Source organism: Anguilla rostrata, chromosome 16 (genome assembly GCF_018555375.3).
Source record: "Anguilla rostrata isolate EN2019 chromosome 16, ASM1855537v3, whole genome shotgun sequence".
Classification (NCBI taxonomy): Eukaryota; Metazoa; Chordata; class Actinopteri; order Anguilliformes; family Anguillidae; genus Anguilla; species Anguilla rostrata.
In genome coordinates, this window is record NC_057948.1 from 13,893,128 (window position 1) to 13,907,112 (window position 13,985).

At 42.8% G+C, this 13,985-nt stretch overlaps 1 long non-coding RNA gene across 1 annotated transcript in view; it reads right to left on the reverse strand.

The window, feature by feature from the left end:
- Positions 1-40: 40 nt before the first annotated feature.
- LOC135242720 (uncharacterized) overlaps positions 41-13,985 on the reverse strand; it is a 28,004-nt gene continuing 14,059 nt past the window's right edge. Inside the window, exons 2-3 of the long non-coding RNA XR_010326445.1 lie at positions 6,474-6,641; positions 41-5,913 (exon numbers count right to left, since the gene is read on the reverse strand). This is a non-coding gene — a long non-coding RNA (uncharacterized LOC135242720). The remainder of the gene's footprint in view (positions 5,914-6,473; positions 6,642-13,985) is intronic.

The following is a 13,985-nucleotide window of genomic DNA, read 5'->3' on the forward strand; positions in this document are numbered from 1 at the left end:
GCAGAAAGGGACTGAGCCAGAACTTCAGCTGGGGAGAAGGGGGGGGGGGGGGTTATGTGGTGTGACCAGAACACTGTGTCTCAGCCCGTGTCTGCAAGAGTGTGGTGGGGGATAGGACCGACCTGAATTTTTTCATGCCATTCTCACATTTTTGTGGTTAATTAATATCATTCTAATCATAATAAATACATATATTTCCCCCCGGGAAATATTATTCATATCAAATTATATGCTGGTTGTTTTTTGTTTTTTTGGGGTTTTTTTTGGGGGGGGCGGGGGCTGTGACACTGTCTCACAAAGGCATTATAACAAGGAAATGAAAAGACAGATGCAAAGAGTGAAGGAATGATTATAGTCAGGCCAGCATTTCATAGACAAAAAAAGCTAAATATCCTTTTATCAATGCCCACTCAATAGAATTATGACATTTTACTTGCAATTTTAGTTGCCTGTTTCTGCATGGTGCTGTCACTGGAGCAGCCATGACTGAACTAACATATAATATAACCGACCAGAGACCTGCCCCAGTTGTTTTGACAATGCCCTTAAAGAAATTCTTAATATATTACCCATTAACAGGGCTGTGCCAGTAGTGTTTCACACAGTGAGAAATTCTCTGTTGTTACCATTACATAAACAACATAAAATAAACTGGTAGAATTAAATCTTCATTGACAGTAAAAACAACAGTGTCACAAATCAAGATTCTAAGGTCACTTTAAAAAAGTCTATCCTGGACCCAGTCCCTGTCCTGCTCAGCCCTGCTTCCATTGAATGAAAAAAGGTGTACCAATGCTGCTTATCTACTCCAGTAAAAAGTATTGCCTTGAAATTACTGTACCAAAGCATTCTGGAGATGCGTACTGTAACTATGGATATATTTATTTAATCTGTGACAGAAAGTTACGATACCTTACTAATGGTTAAAAAAATATGGCATGAGGTTATGGGTGTGGTGACTATTGGTCTGATTATTTCAGCAAAATAACTGTGTTATTTTTTCATACTCTTGAAAGACACCTAGGGTAAATTTTAAAAAACCATTGTCCTTCTTACGATTACCATTAAATATAGTGATCCAATAGAAGCTTCTGATTGCATTTTCTGTCTGTATGACACCCACATTTGAAGATTAAACAGGGAAAATCAAGGGCGTAACCTTGTTGTGAAGATTAGGAGGGACACTTTTCTGTACAGATTGTGAGCTCTAAGAATTAAATCAGAGAAAATGCTCAGGACAGGTCCAGAGGTGCATGAACTCTGGGATGGTAAAGGATGGAGGCTTAGCCTCAGCCTCCATCCTTATTTCACAACATCCAACTTACTGTTGAAAATGAGGCACACAAGACTTTTCTCTTTAATGTGAACTAAAAATGCCAAGGCTTTCTACTGTAGACGCATAAGCAAGCTTCCTCTTTTGGCTTTTAATTTGGCTTCTTCCCATTTCTTTCCTGTTTCCAGTCCTCCAGATTGTTTTTCTTCTTTTTTAGTAAGGAATGAAATATTAAATAATTTCTATAGCAATTCCATGTCTGGATAAAAGCATTGACGTAAATATTTAAAATGTTATGTGGTCACATTCACTTCTTCCATAACCTATACTGACTTTTCCCCTGAAAATAAGCAGAAAAACCTACTTCTATATTTAATAGATCATGTTATTATTTTTCAGGGAATTTTTCACAACTTTTGTTTTTGTCAGCTTTGATATTTATGCTTTGGCACTGAATGAAATGGAAGGATCACTCACAGGTAAGTTTCTAGTAAACATGAATGAATCACAGGGGAAAAGTTCCAATTAATCTTACATGTTTGTGGGAGCTACTGGATGATGGGGTTTGTGTCTATGTTTGTGGCTATGTGTTGAAAAAATCAGGTCAATAGAAACAATTTTCCCAGTCATAATATTTGAAGAATATCCTTTGAATTGGCTAGAATTCCATTTAATTTTATGAACTCATGTAAGCTTACAGGGAGATCCCACTGGGTACTGCAGAGGTCTGGTATTTTCATTTACCGACAGGGATGAAACAGAATAGAATAATGTAACACGGGTCTGATCAAGGAGAGTGCCACAGCCAGTGGAAGTGATCATCTGCCTCCGGGTGTGAAATGAATGAAACAAATGAGTATGAGACCCCCCCCCCCCCCACCATTACCACCAATATGCACACGCACACACACACACACACACACTGTCTGCCCTTTGACCTCAGTGATTTGACAATATGGCATTCACTGTGGGTGGAGGAGACATGAAGAAATAATTAAACATATTGGAAGTCCTTTATGTCAGCAGCCAGCCACCTCATTTACCATTGTCAACATCGGTAGTGAGACAGACTGTCCCTGTGAGCTGTTATTCAAAGGAGGCCTACTGAGGGGAGGGTAGGTGCCTTAACTGTGTTTATAATAAAGCAACAATGGCAGTTCCTTTTAAGGTAATTTCTCTGGTTGTGCGCAGGCTCTCTCTGCCAGGCACATAATGGGCCGTGTTCACTCACTCGCATGCCTGCTATTGAGATGTTCCACAGCTTACTGTGTCCACTTGAACCTGCTGAGAATAGTTCAGGAGTCACTTTGGTGATCTGAAAAGCCAGGCATGACCAACCAATAGACCTGAACATTTTAACTCTTTCCTGGTGGCTGTAGTCCTCACAGTCCTGCGAGACCAGGCCTCAAAATTTACAAATTTATCTAGTGACATCCCAGGATTCATTTCACATACCATACTTCAGTTAGATGCGTTAATTAATCATGCAGTCACACAAAAAAATTGAGTGAAGCTTGACTAGTTTGTTTTTTCTTAAGAAAGTTCTCGGTAATAAGCAAAGGCTTCTCTTTTCATTATTTTTTAGAACTTTATTTTCATATGGCTGCTGTGGAGGGACTGACCTTTGTAAGAGCAGCATGTTTGTGTGTGAGGGCGTGGTGTGAGTATGGAGCTGGAGGGTGGTTAGGGTCCATGAGTTACAATGAGCAGGTGCACACGGAAATGCATCACACTCCCCAGAGCAATGAATTATGCACACACACACATTCACATGCACGCAAGCACACATATACAGTACACACATACACACACACACACACGCACGTGCACGCATGCACGCACGCACGCATATACAGTACACACACACACACACACACACACACACACACACACACACACACACACTCCATCAATCGAGGCCTTTTATGGTCTCTTTCGTTGCTCAGATGAAAACAGTATTGTTGTTTATTTTACAGAGCATTAGGAAAAGAATGGCATTTGGTCATTGCAGCTTCGTAATGCTTCGTTTATGGAAATGTGTTCTGTACCTTTCTGTTTTCTTTCACGGGAGAGTTATGATATCAATGTTTGCCAAAAGAAAAAGAGATGAAACCAAAGAGAGGTACAAACAGAAAGATAAAATGATAAAACAAGATTAACTGAAGGGCTTCGGGGTTGGGAACGTGTCAACCTGCTTACTGGAGTCTATTTTGGGGATTTAACCACTATATTTTTCATACCCTTCTAAGGAGAAATCTGATCTGTGACATCCAAGCAAATCCTACAAATACAGCCATCACCTCTGACCATCATTCCCTTCTGACCCTCACCACTGAACGGATCCCAAAAGAGGAGAAAAACACTGGTGGTCTGACACCAGGGGAGCAGGGCAATAAGATCTCGCCTCATCTATTCATGAAGGGCTCAAATATGCTGTAGTCAAGTGCTCCACTTTTACGTTGCAAACTTTCTGATTACATCACATCTTTCCATGTTATGTTTTGTATTCAGACAGATTTATGATGAGTTGATGTGAGGCAGAGAGAGGGGGGGGGGGCAGAGTGGGAGAGGGAGACAATGCATACCGGTGGATGCACATCAAAGGCATGACTTTCAATACAGAAGAGAGTGAAGCTGTGTGGTTTCTCTGTACCTTATAAAACAGATTTGTTTGGGCTTGTATCTTCTATCTATGCATGTAAACTGAGAGTAGGCATGTAGCCATTTCCTAATGGCAATTCTGAACATGTTTACAAAAGAGTCTTCTTTACATGGCTGAAATCAGGGTTCCTTTAAAATGTTGACAGGCTGACAGCTCATGTACACTGGGACTCCCCCATCATTGGGGCTACTGAACCAGGCATTTGAGATGTCAGCCTCAGCAACAGTGCTTCACTGTTTTTTTTAAAGGTTTCTTTTAGGATGTTCAGATGGTTATCTATTTGTATGTGCCCTAAGTCAGAGCCAGAGAGCTGTTGGACTTCTCCAACAGTGCTTACTCTCAGGACAACACAACGAGCCTTGTTTCTGAGAACCCACTAGTCTGTTGAGACTGAAAAGATTGCTTCATTGTAAAAATACAGTCCTAAAATCATGATTTTATCTTTTAATACCAAGCAAAATGCAACACCACAGGCATCTTACGGGAACCTTTTGATTACTGCCAGAACACAGCTTTGGGTGACAAACTGCAAATTAATACTGCAGGATTTTTGTGGAAACGATGCAAATGCAAACCATAGCAGCCAGCATGACTACTGATGTAGAAAACATTCCAAAATTCCACCATGAAGCAGAGCAGCAAATACAGTTTGGACACAAGCATTTTGTTGTAAAATATTATCACCGCTTTTCCTGCCAGTGTAAACCATCCTGTCTTCACTATAATGGAAGGCCTCTCTGCTATGATATATCAAGGACGAAGGCAATCCCTTTGCATAGTTAGTTTCACTCCTTCTGACCTCATGGAAAATGGAAGGTTGCTGACCAGGAATAGCCGTGAAGCAGAACAGAGAGAAGGAAAGACAGGAGATTTTGGAGGGGCAGCGAGTAGAGAAAAGCAGATCGCCAGTGCCTTCGTTTCTCTTCCTTAAAAGGGCCAGGCTGTCACTTTGGCTTTATCTCCAGCTTCAGGAGAGCTTGAAGGCCAGGGGCCTCACTCACAGATACACAGCAAGGAAAACTGGTCACAAGCTGTGACCAACATGCATGTTAAAGTTCACACTGCACTGTCCCAGCATGCAATAGGGCACCTCACACACGTCACATACAGTACTGTACCATAGAATATGAGCTAAGCATGTATCTAGAGAGGGAGGTGGGCCGAGCCTCTGGAAGAGGCCTTATCATGTATGCCATGTGGTAGATGTAAACAGACATGTGTAGGTCCACCTTTTTTGATAAACACGTCCACCCCTCCTGAGAGACAGGGGAGTGCTTTTTCACTTCATGGGGGAAAATATAATGGCAACTTCAGACTGACTGGTTCACTTCATGTGCCAACGTTTCCAGACAGCCGGCAGACGTATTAATCAGTTCATCTCTTCAATGCAAATGCAATATTTACCCTCCAGGGAGGTTTTCATGTGTGGGCTATGAACTATACACATGTGCAGCCCTTTGTACTTCTGTAATGATAATATTTCACCATCATTGAAGGGGTTGCATGAAATGAGCCCGTAAGTGCATACACAAAATCACTGATGCACAGTATTATTATACTTCACCCCCACCCCCAATGAAGCAGAATCACACATAACATTTACAATGTTCAAATTAAAAGGGACTTAAAGATTAATAAAATATGAATAATGCAGTACTGTAACTGGGAATGAGCAATTCCTTTTGACTTCTGGCTTCATTTCTTTCTGTGTTGCCATGGTTTTTTGTTATAACCTACTCTTAGTAGTAATGGAGCGGGATGATGAAAAATACCTACCTGATATTGTGGAAACATAGCAAAGTCAGATAATAAAGACAGCCTGAAGCAGGACAGTGGTGATTTTAAACATCAAAAGATGGTGGCTAGTGGTGCAAATAGAGTGAGACAAATCTATGGTACGCTGGTACCTACCACTGATTCTGAAGTCGACCCATTTTGTTTATAGAAAAACTGACTGTGATCCCTCAGCGTTGTCCTCCTAAACCATAGGTTGTAGATAAAAACCAACATGATTTTTGAAATGCTCAAATGTCCAGCTGAAATTAGTCAGATGAACTGACAATGTGAAACTTTTAATATACTTTGATGTATCTTCACCAAACTAGAAAAAACTTATGATGTCTGTACCCTAAAGTATGTACCCTTATGTATGTAAAGCCATTTTTAAAATGATATGTTCTAACCCAGAGCAACTTACAAAATTGTGATGGTAAGATATAAACATTAATGTATTGCATTGCAACATGATATATGGTGGTATTTTAACGCCAATGGCAAACTACTTATATCTCATACAATTCAACCATAGCTATCGCCAACAAAACATGCCCTTTAAAAATAAACAATTAGCAGCCATTCAGTAAAAACAAGCCTTTTAAAAAGTCAGTGAATTAGCAGACAAAAATAAACAAATGACATATTATGAGGCCATGTAGACCTCATAATGCGCCAACAAAGATGAGAAGAGCTACAGGGAATGAGGGAACGATTTCGACAGTTGCGATTCTACCCACGCTAGCTGGAGACTGGGCTACAGACCTGTGCTTGGGAGAGGTGAGGGGGTGGAGGAGAGAGCGAAGGCAGGCTTTTAGCAGTCCTCCAAGGGTCTGTCTTCCGTCTCACTGCCCCTCTTCCACACAGTCGATTCTTCAGCTTCATTACACCTGCAGAGCTGAAAAGCACTTCCCCTCGCATGTCGGGCCCCTTCTACAGGCAGCAGAAATAAATGGAACACAAATTAAAAATAAATGGGAGAACAAATGAAAAATAAATGGTGCTTGTGGTGGGAATGCTTGCAGGAAGGAATTAGACAGGACTACCAGGGAGAAAGTGAGGGAGAGAGCAGGCAAAGTAGCTTAGTCCAAAGTAGGTCTTCAGTGCGGAGTTAGAAAAACACATTGCTCTCCAGGTCTCCAAGTTGCTTCTGTCAACACTCCTCCATTATGACTTTGAGTTTCACTTAACAGGCCTTGCATTTTGTGACAATATTATATAATTTTATTTAAAGTAATTCTTGGACAAATATAATAGTCATTTTCTGTGAGACCTTATTTACTTAGGAGATGGAGGATGGGTTACTATATTTGATTTTCATAGTATACAGTCCATTTATATACATCTTGTTTTTATTATTTATTAACTGTCACCTTTATATGTACAGTATGATAACTGTCCATTTAATCTCATCTACCTAATACACAAACATGCCTGTTTAAACAAATCTGGCACAACCCTGCTGAAGACCATGAAGATCAAAACAACAATCTTTTGAAACTAATAACTCTGAAGCCCTTAAACAGTGTTTGGGCAAACAGAGTGCCACAGCTTATTCTATTTACTTTTCGCACCTGTGCAAATTATTGGATGCGTCTGATTATCCTTTAAACAATGTTTTATAATCCATTTTTCTTCCACAATTTTTGCTCTTTTCTTCCACGGTTTTGATTGCTTGTGACCGTGCTGGTGTCAGGCAGATCTCAGCCAGCATGAGACGCCCGTGTTAGCCCGGGTCATTTCCTCCTGGAAGCACCTGTAGTGTATCCACACAGCTCTCTGGCAGGATGTCATCTTGTAGACTCAAATGACTCACAGCCCTGTGCCTATGCATATGCCAGTATAGCATTTTGCATTGTTATATGATGATAATTAATAGCATAATGGTATTACATCATTTTTACTTCCTCTGGTGACTTTAAGCAGGTGGAATGTAAGTTTTACTTGGCGTCTGGTGAACCTACATTGATTCTGCCTGCTCCATACATCTCATGTGTGCATTTCAGAGTGGTGATTGATAGAGCAGGAGTAATGGGCTGGTTTAGGCAGTACAAACATGGTTTGCTCATTCTCAATGTGGGGTCTCACCTTGTTCAGCAGCCCATGAATGGCTAACAAAGTGGGTGCCATATTGTAAATATGATGCATAGACAGCCTGAAGATTTCTGTCAATGAGTTCAGGCTAGGCTCCTGTTGCCTCCTGTTGCCTCCTGTGAGCTTCACCATTCTCAGACGACATCTATTCCCACTTTGCCAGTAGCTCCCCCCTTTGTCTCCTGTACAAGGGCAGAGCGCTTCAGATGCTTTGTCCTTGACTATGGAGCATTGAAGGAGGTGGGCCAGGGGCTCAGTGGAGAACAGGCCCAGTGTCGGACACTGACAACTCGCCCTGACCAGCCCCACTGGAGACTGCAGCCGACAAGTTTTCAGAAAAAAAGTACTGCATGGCCATCTCTTTTTAATGCCTATTCCTCTCTTGTGCTTATTCAAGTGGAGAGCTGCAACAACCCACAGAGGTTGTATAAATTATGAGCCCTGAAGCCTCGGCTCTCCTCACATCAGCGCGGGCATCAGAGTCTTGAATCATTTAAGGGGAACATACAGCTTGAGAAAGTTGTCATGAAGTGAGAAAAAGAGAGAAAGAGGGAGAGCAGTTGTCTCTTTGTTCCATGTCCAAGCCAGCTTTCTGTTTCCAGGTTTCGGACCTCTCCACTGCAGAAAATGGCCTCTGTTGCCCGCAGATTCAGCCTTATGGGTGAAGAATGCCATAACCCCTCATACCCCCTATATCCCCTATGCCCCCTATACCCCCTATATGCCAGCCCACAAATGCGCTGTGATTAGAAGTCCAATGTTGTCACAAATACAGAATAATACATTTTGTGGGCCTCCATGACAAGCTTATGGTGTATGCCAATTACACCATAGACTGCTGTGTGTGGAGCCGGCTGGAACAGCTTTGGTTCTGGTTTAGCTCAGCACACGGAGAGGGTCTCAATGGAAGCTTGGAAGCCTGAAGGCACTTGAAAATGAGCAGTTCACAACTAGATCCATAGGTCCTCCCCTGAAACCAGTGTCTACTGACTTGCTGGATGCTGTTTATGAAACCTTGGTACTCACATTGGAGGAACAAGGTAGTCTATATGTGGTATATAGAATATGTGGTGGGACCTTCATGAGTTTGAAAGGCTTCAAGTTTGCATTATGTGATGCTAAGAAATGAGAAAATGGAGGGCTGAAGATTTATGCCATTTCTGAAAGCTAACTATAACATGCACATAGCGCTATGTGGATCTGCAAAAAGCCGAAGAGTCGCCAACGTATTCCTGAACAGAACTATGTTTTTTCAACAGGGATTCCAAGAAGTGCGGGGTAAAATGGTTTGTTTTATTAGGAATGACAAACTTACCAAAACACTTCTTGTATATTGACAGACTCCAGCACTCTCAGACAACCCGTTTTAGACCAATACCCAGGAGAGGAGAGGACCTCCCCTCTCAAGGAAAAGTATGTGTGAATGGCCTTTCAGCCCAGAAGACGCACTCTGTCTGCAGCCTGCCAATAACCTGCACTAATGCCTTCACTTGCACCTCGTCCAATAAGGAGGGCTATGGCAATCACATGGTTAGTGGATGAACCCAATCACATTCTGGCTTCACAACATTCATACATGGGCTTTCCAGGCCAATGGGCCTTCTCAGTGCAATCATCCAATGCTAAACACCATGCTCATTAGTTACAACCTAGAGGCATGGCAGGTCCTCTTAAACCCCCTCCTAACCACCTGGCCCACACCCTCTTGTTCCACACTGCAGTGTTGGCAGGGCAGCAGACCTGGCTTACTCAGCCTGGCACTAGAGTCCTTGGCATAATGCTCTCTCTTGCTTTCATTCACCATGAGCTGACTGGGTGAACTGGAACCAGGTTACAGTTCCTCAGAGGACCCTGAAGAGTAGGAGATCTGACTATTGCCTGACCCATTGAAATACTGAGAATTACACGTGTTGTCCCATGTTCATCAAGTAATTTTCTTAGCAAGAGAGACACAGCAAAAACGTTTCTGTTCTTTTTGTCTATGTATCGGGAAACTGTTGCTTAATACAGAACAATGAGTTGACCCAGTAATGACAATGGCAGGAACAAATATTTGGGCAATTGAAAATATGGCACAGCCATGGTACTGAAGGCATGAGCATACCCACTGTGGAAAGCAAGAGAAAGACAGAATTTCTCATTGAAACTGCCATTTTAATCACTATAACAGCATTCTTACATCAACCTGGGCATCTTCATCACCTCCTTCTCCTCCTTCCCTTTGCAGGTGTTGAACACCTGACAAGGCCCAAGCAGACAAGTGAAGAGCCCCTGGTGAGCCTCATGTTTTATTGGGGGGAAAAGCAGATCCCATTGTCCCAAAGGCCACCTCGCACCGCTCTCTTTCGCCTGCATGCCTTGCTGGAGCCGTCCGATCGCATCAGCGTCACCCTGGCCGCCAAAGCTCTTAGCTTGCGTACCCTGTGTCCTCTGCACCTAAGTGAAACATCCATTTTCAAGTCTGAGGAAAAACTTTCAAGTCTACAGCCCACTAACAGGAAGGTAATTTGCACCATTAAAAAAAAAAACTAATCCACAGGTCCCATTCCTATAAACAAATCCAGATCCCTTCTGTAATTTTTGGTGTTTTCCTTTAAAAAAAAAGGTCTGCAATTGAACAAGGAAAATCACTGTAATGAAAGCAGTGTTCTTTAGTTACCCAGATGAGTGGTCATCTGTAATGGTGTGGTTGTTCTGACTGATAATGAGGTGAGAGAGATGAGAATCACCAGCGGGCTGCACCCCCTCATCCTTCTCCGACACTGGTGTGTTTCTGACGGCTGCCCTCTGGGTCACGTCCTGAGAAGACGCAGAACTGCCCTCTCACATGACATAAATGTGACCCTGATCACAGGACCATGCTGTACTGTATACACATTTCTTGTTTTACACGGCTTACGCATTTGGATTTCATTTCAATAATGGGCTCTTTAGTGACTCATGTCACAACACATTTTAAAGACCGTCGTTGTTTTTTGCTAACAGCTGACTGAAGTCATGCAGCACACATCAAGCATTATAATCCAGAACTATCTAACAGAAGTCTGCATTTACCATAAGTTTCACTACATTGCATTGATACATTCCTGATTGTTCATAGTTTTTATATAACTGACCCTAGGGCACACTGAAACACACACTTTAATCAGCTCCACCACCTACCAGCTTCAAACCCAAGTTTTTGTGTTTGTGTACACACAGGGAACAAAGCAAACTACATTTGCTCCAAGAAGTCCAGCAGCATAATGTGAGCACACAGGTCCATTAAGCACTTAAATTAAGCAAAAGTGGACCCTGAACAATGTGTGTGTATGATTTCCTTGTTTAAATCACAGCGTTGCCACCATTCTCCTGCATCCTCTGATGGACAACATTTAGCACAAACATGGCAGTGAGCTCTTACACTAGATTTAAGATTTAAGAGCTCTCATGCTTTGAGACATTATAGCACGCCCTTACATGGAGACACACTGACATGCTTTTATACTGTGATAGCCAGTCATATCTGAGGAAACAGAAACACACACAAACAAAATAATTCTTCAGAGTTCACTGCCTCCGCAGTTTCTAAATCACAGAAAGTATGATTTTTTTCCAAAGAAAACAAAACGATGCCAGAGAGGAACATATTTATTATTACACGGACCTGAATAAAACAAAACTAAGTTGAAACAATGCAACTTCCAAAACATCTTGAACAATGAGATATCTTTCCACTTGAAGTTTCAGTAGTTAACTGATATTTCTGGGAACAGTTTGAGAACGAGACCTACAGCAATATTTTGATATTTTCACTTTTTCTCCCAGTTTGGAATCATCCTCCCTCTATCTGAGAAAACAGATGCAGCTAGAATGCATGTCATCTTTAATGCCCACAGCCAGCCAGCACTTCATAGCCAAAGATGTAGTACTCTACTCTCTACGCAGCTGACACAGGAAGCCTGCAGCCAAGTCTGAGCTGTCATTAATGCATGATCAGAAAACCTTGCTGACAGTAACCCTCCCTCACAGAGAACCACTACAGCCAGCTGTGGGAACCCCAACAGTGGGCACTGGCAGGGTCAGGATCTGATTCAGGGCTGTGGGGTGCAATACTACATCAAGGGCTCACGTTTTACCTGGACTTGCCACCCGAAAGGCCACTAAAGCCACATTTACAAATGCATGTTGATTTTAGACTGAATGGAAGCATCAAGGTAACTACAATAAAGACACTAATGGAGCAAGATTTGGACTGAGAGGATGGCTTTAGTTATTTTTTACGTTTAATTGTACAGTGCTCTAACAGACATCAACAAAGGATTCTGATAGAGCTTCCATTCTAAAATAAAAATAATAAAAAAACCGACACTATCGAAAAAAGGGTCCAAAAAGAGCCTGATGTTGGCATCAGGCGACTGGATTGGATGTTGTGGCCGTGACCTACGCAGCCTGGAGGTTCCATCTGTTTTTTCTCACAAGAGCAGCCCTGGGGCTCCTCAGGAATGATAAATCTGGCTAAGGAAGCACGCTGTAACTCATCTGTGGGAGAGACCTAACAGTGCCGACACTCTCACTGCAGGCCAACCTGCTCTGGATTTCCCTATCCATTTCAACTGAGGGCCCCTACGGAGCTGATCATGGGCTCATCACAGCATGGCCACGCTTTTACTGGATAGTTTACCGTGTGGTGCGCAGGCAGGGTGAAGCACAAAGAGAAAAATACATTTCTGAGTATTGCCCCATTTCGGGTGGCAGTGCTGTAAAATACCCTAGTATCAAACCCAGACCTCACTGGTGCCAACCATAGCATGCAGTGTGGTGCTCTGATGCTCCGATCAGCTGGTGGACTGTAGGTCACACAGAGGCAAAATAATGTTATCTCAGTGACAGACTGCACACTTTAGCATGTGTGTGTTTCTGTGTCCCTACTTTAGAAAGAGTTCAACGTGGATAAAATACCTCTGCTTTTTTCTGGTGTGTGTCGTCCCCCCACCCCCCCCACCCCCCTCGGGCCTGAGCAGGGTTCGCTTGTACTCAGAGTTCATAAATCTAAATTACGTTCAGAACAACGCACGTCACTGCAGAACAGACTGTCCCAAGTGAGATCTTGTTTACATTCTACGGAGCTCTCCTTTCTCTTTTCCACTCCAAAAGAGGGAGAATTCTCCAGTGCGCTGGGAAAAAAAACTGCAACTTGAGCTCAGTGAGAAATGTTTGAGGAGCCGAACTATGAAGACTAATCATTATGTTTCAATGTGCAGTGGGCCCAAGGAGCTCCTTAGTTCCCTGTGAGTGGTGATGAAAAAATTAGATGACAGTAAATTACCAGTGAAGCTACAAAGTAATAGAATCTTACTCTGTAGGATGAAGGGTCCAGTACATCAGAAAACAGAGAGCTCAGTGTAGCCCTGAACTTTAGGTTCGTTCCACCTGAGAATATATTATTCTGTGCACCTGCACAACACAGTCTTATGTCATATGGTTGCCAGATTTACTAACTTTCACCCCACCTTATATGTACAGCACACCCAGAGCATAAACCTTTTTGCACACAGTAATAAGCCATTTAGGTGTTCATGTACATATGCTGAGCATACTGTTTCAGTCTTATGTTTGGTTCATGGTTACATTGAAACTACAAAGTCAAAGGGAAAAGGATGGTGACGGTTCCCCATCTCTAAACGATCCGGGCGACGTGATTAAAAATGAACATGCCCACACAATGCATTTCAACCTGTTGTCATTGCGTCTTTCCCTCTCTCAAGAGAAAGCAGCCTCGTCTCATTCAGCGCCCTCACTGCCGAGATGCTGTAAACGGGACATCTCCTCACACACACAGGAAATTCCAGGGGCGCTGGCTGAGAGGGGGAGTCATTCACACGTGACGTCAAAAGCCCCAAGTGAAAAAGGACGGGGCCTTGCAGCGTTCCGAATGCCAGGCTCAGGCCTGCTCATTTCCTGCTCAGCTCCGCCTGGCCAGTTCCCGTCAAGACCCCTCTGATTCCAGCCTCGGGGTGGGCCTCGCCTGCCAGAGGTGCTGCAGTCTGTGATGCTGGAGTTTTCCAAAACTTTCTCACATGGTGTGTCACTCATTGCATGGGCATGGAGCGTAACTCTCTGTTCTGGGCCAGAGTCTTTCAGAGAGTCTTTTCAACACTTCCTTCAATGTGCATTCCCCAGATTCTTTCTTCATTCGTATTT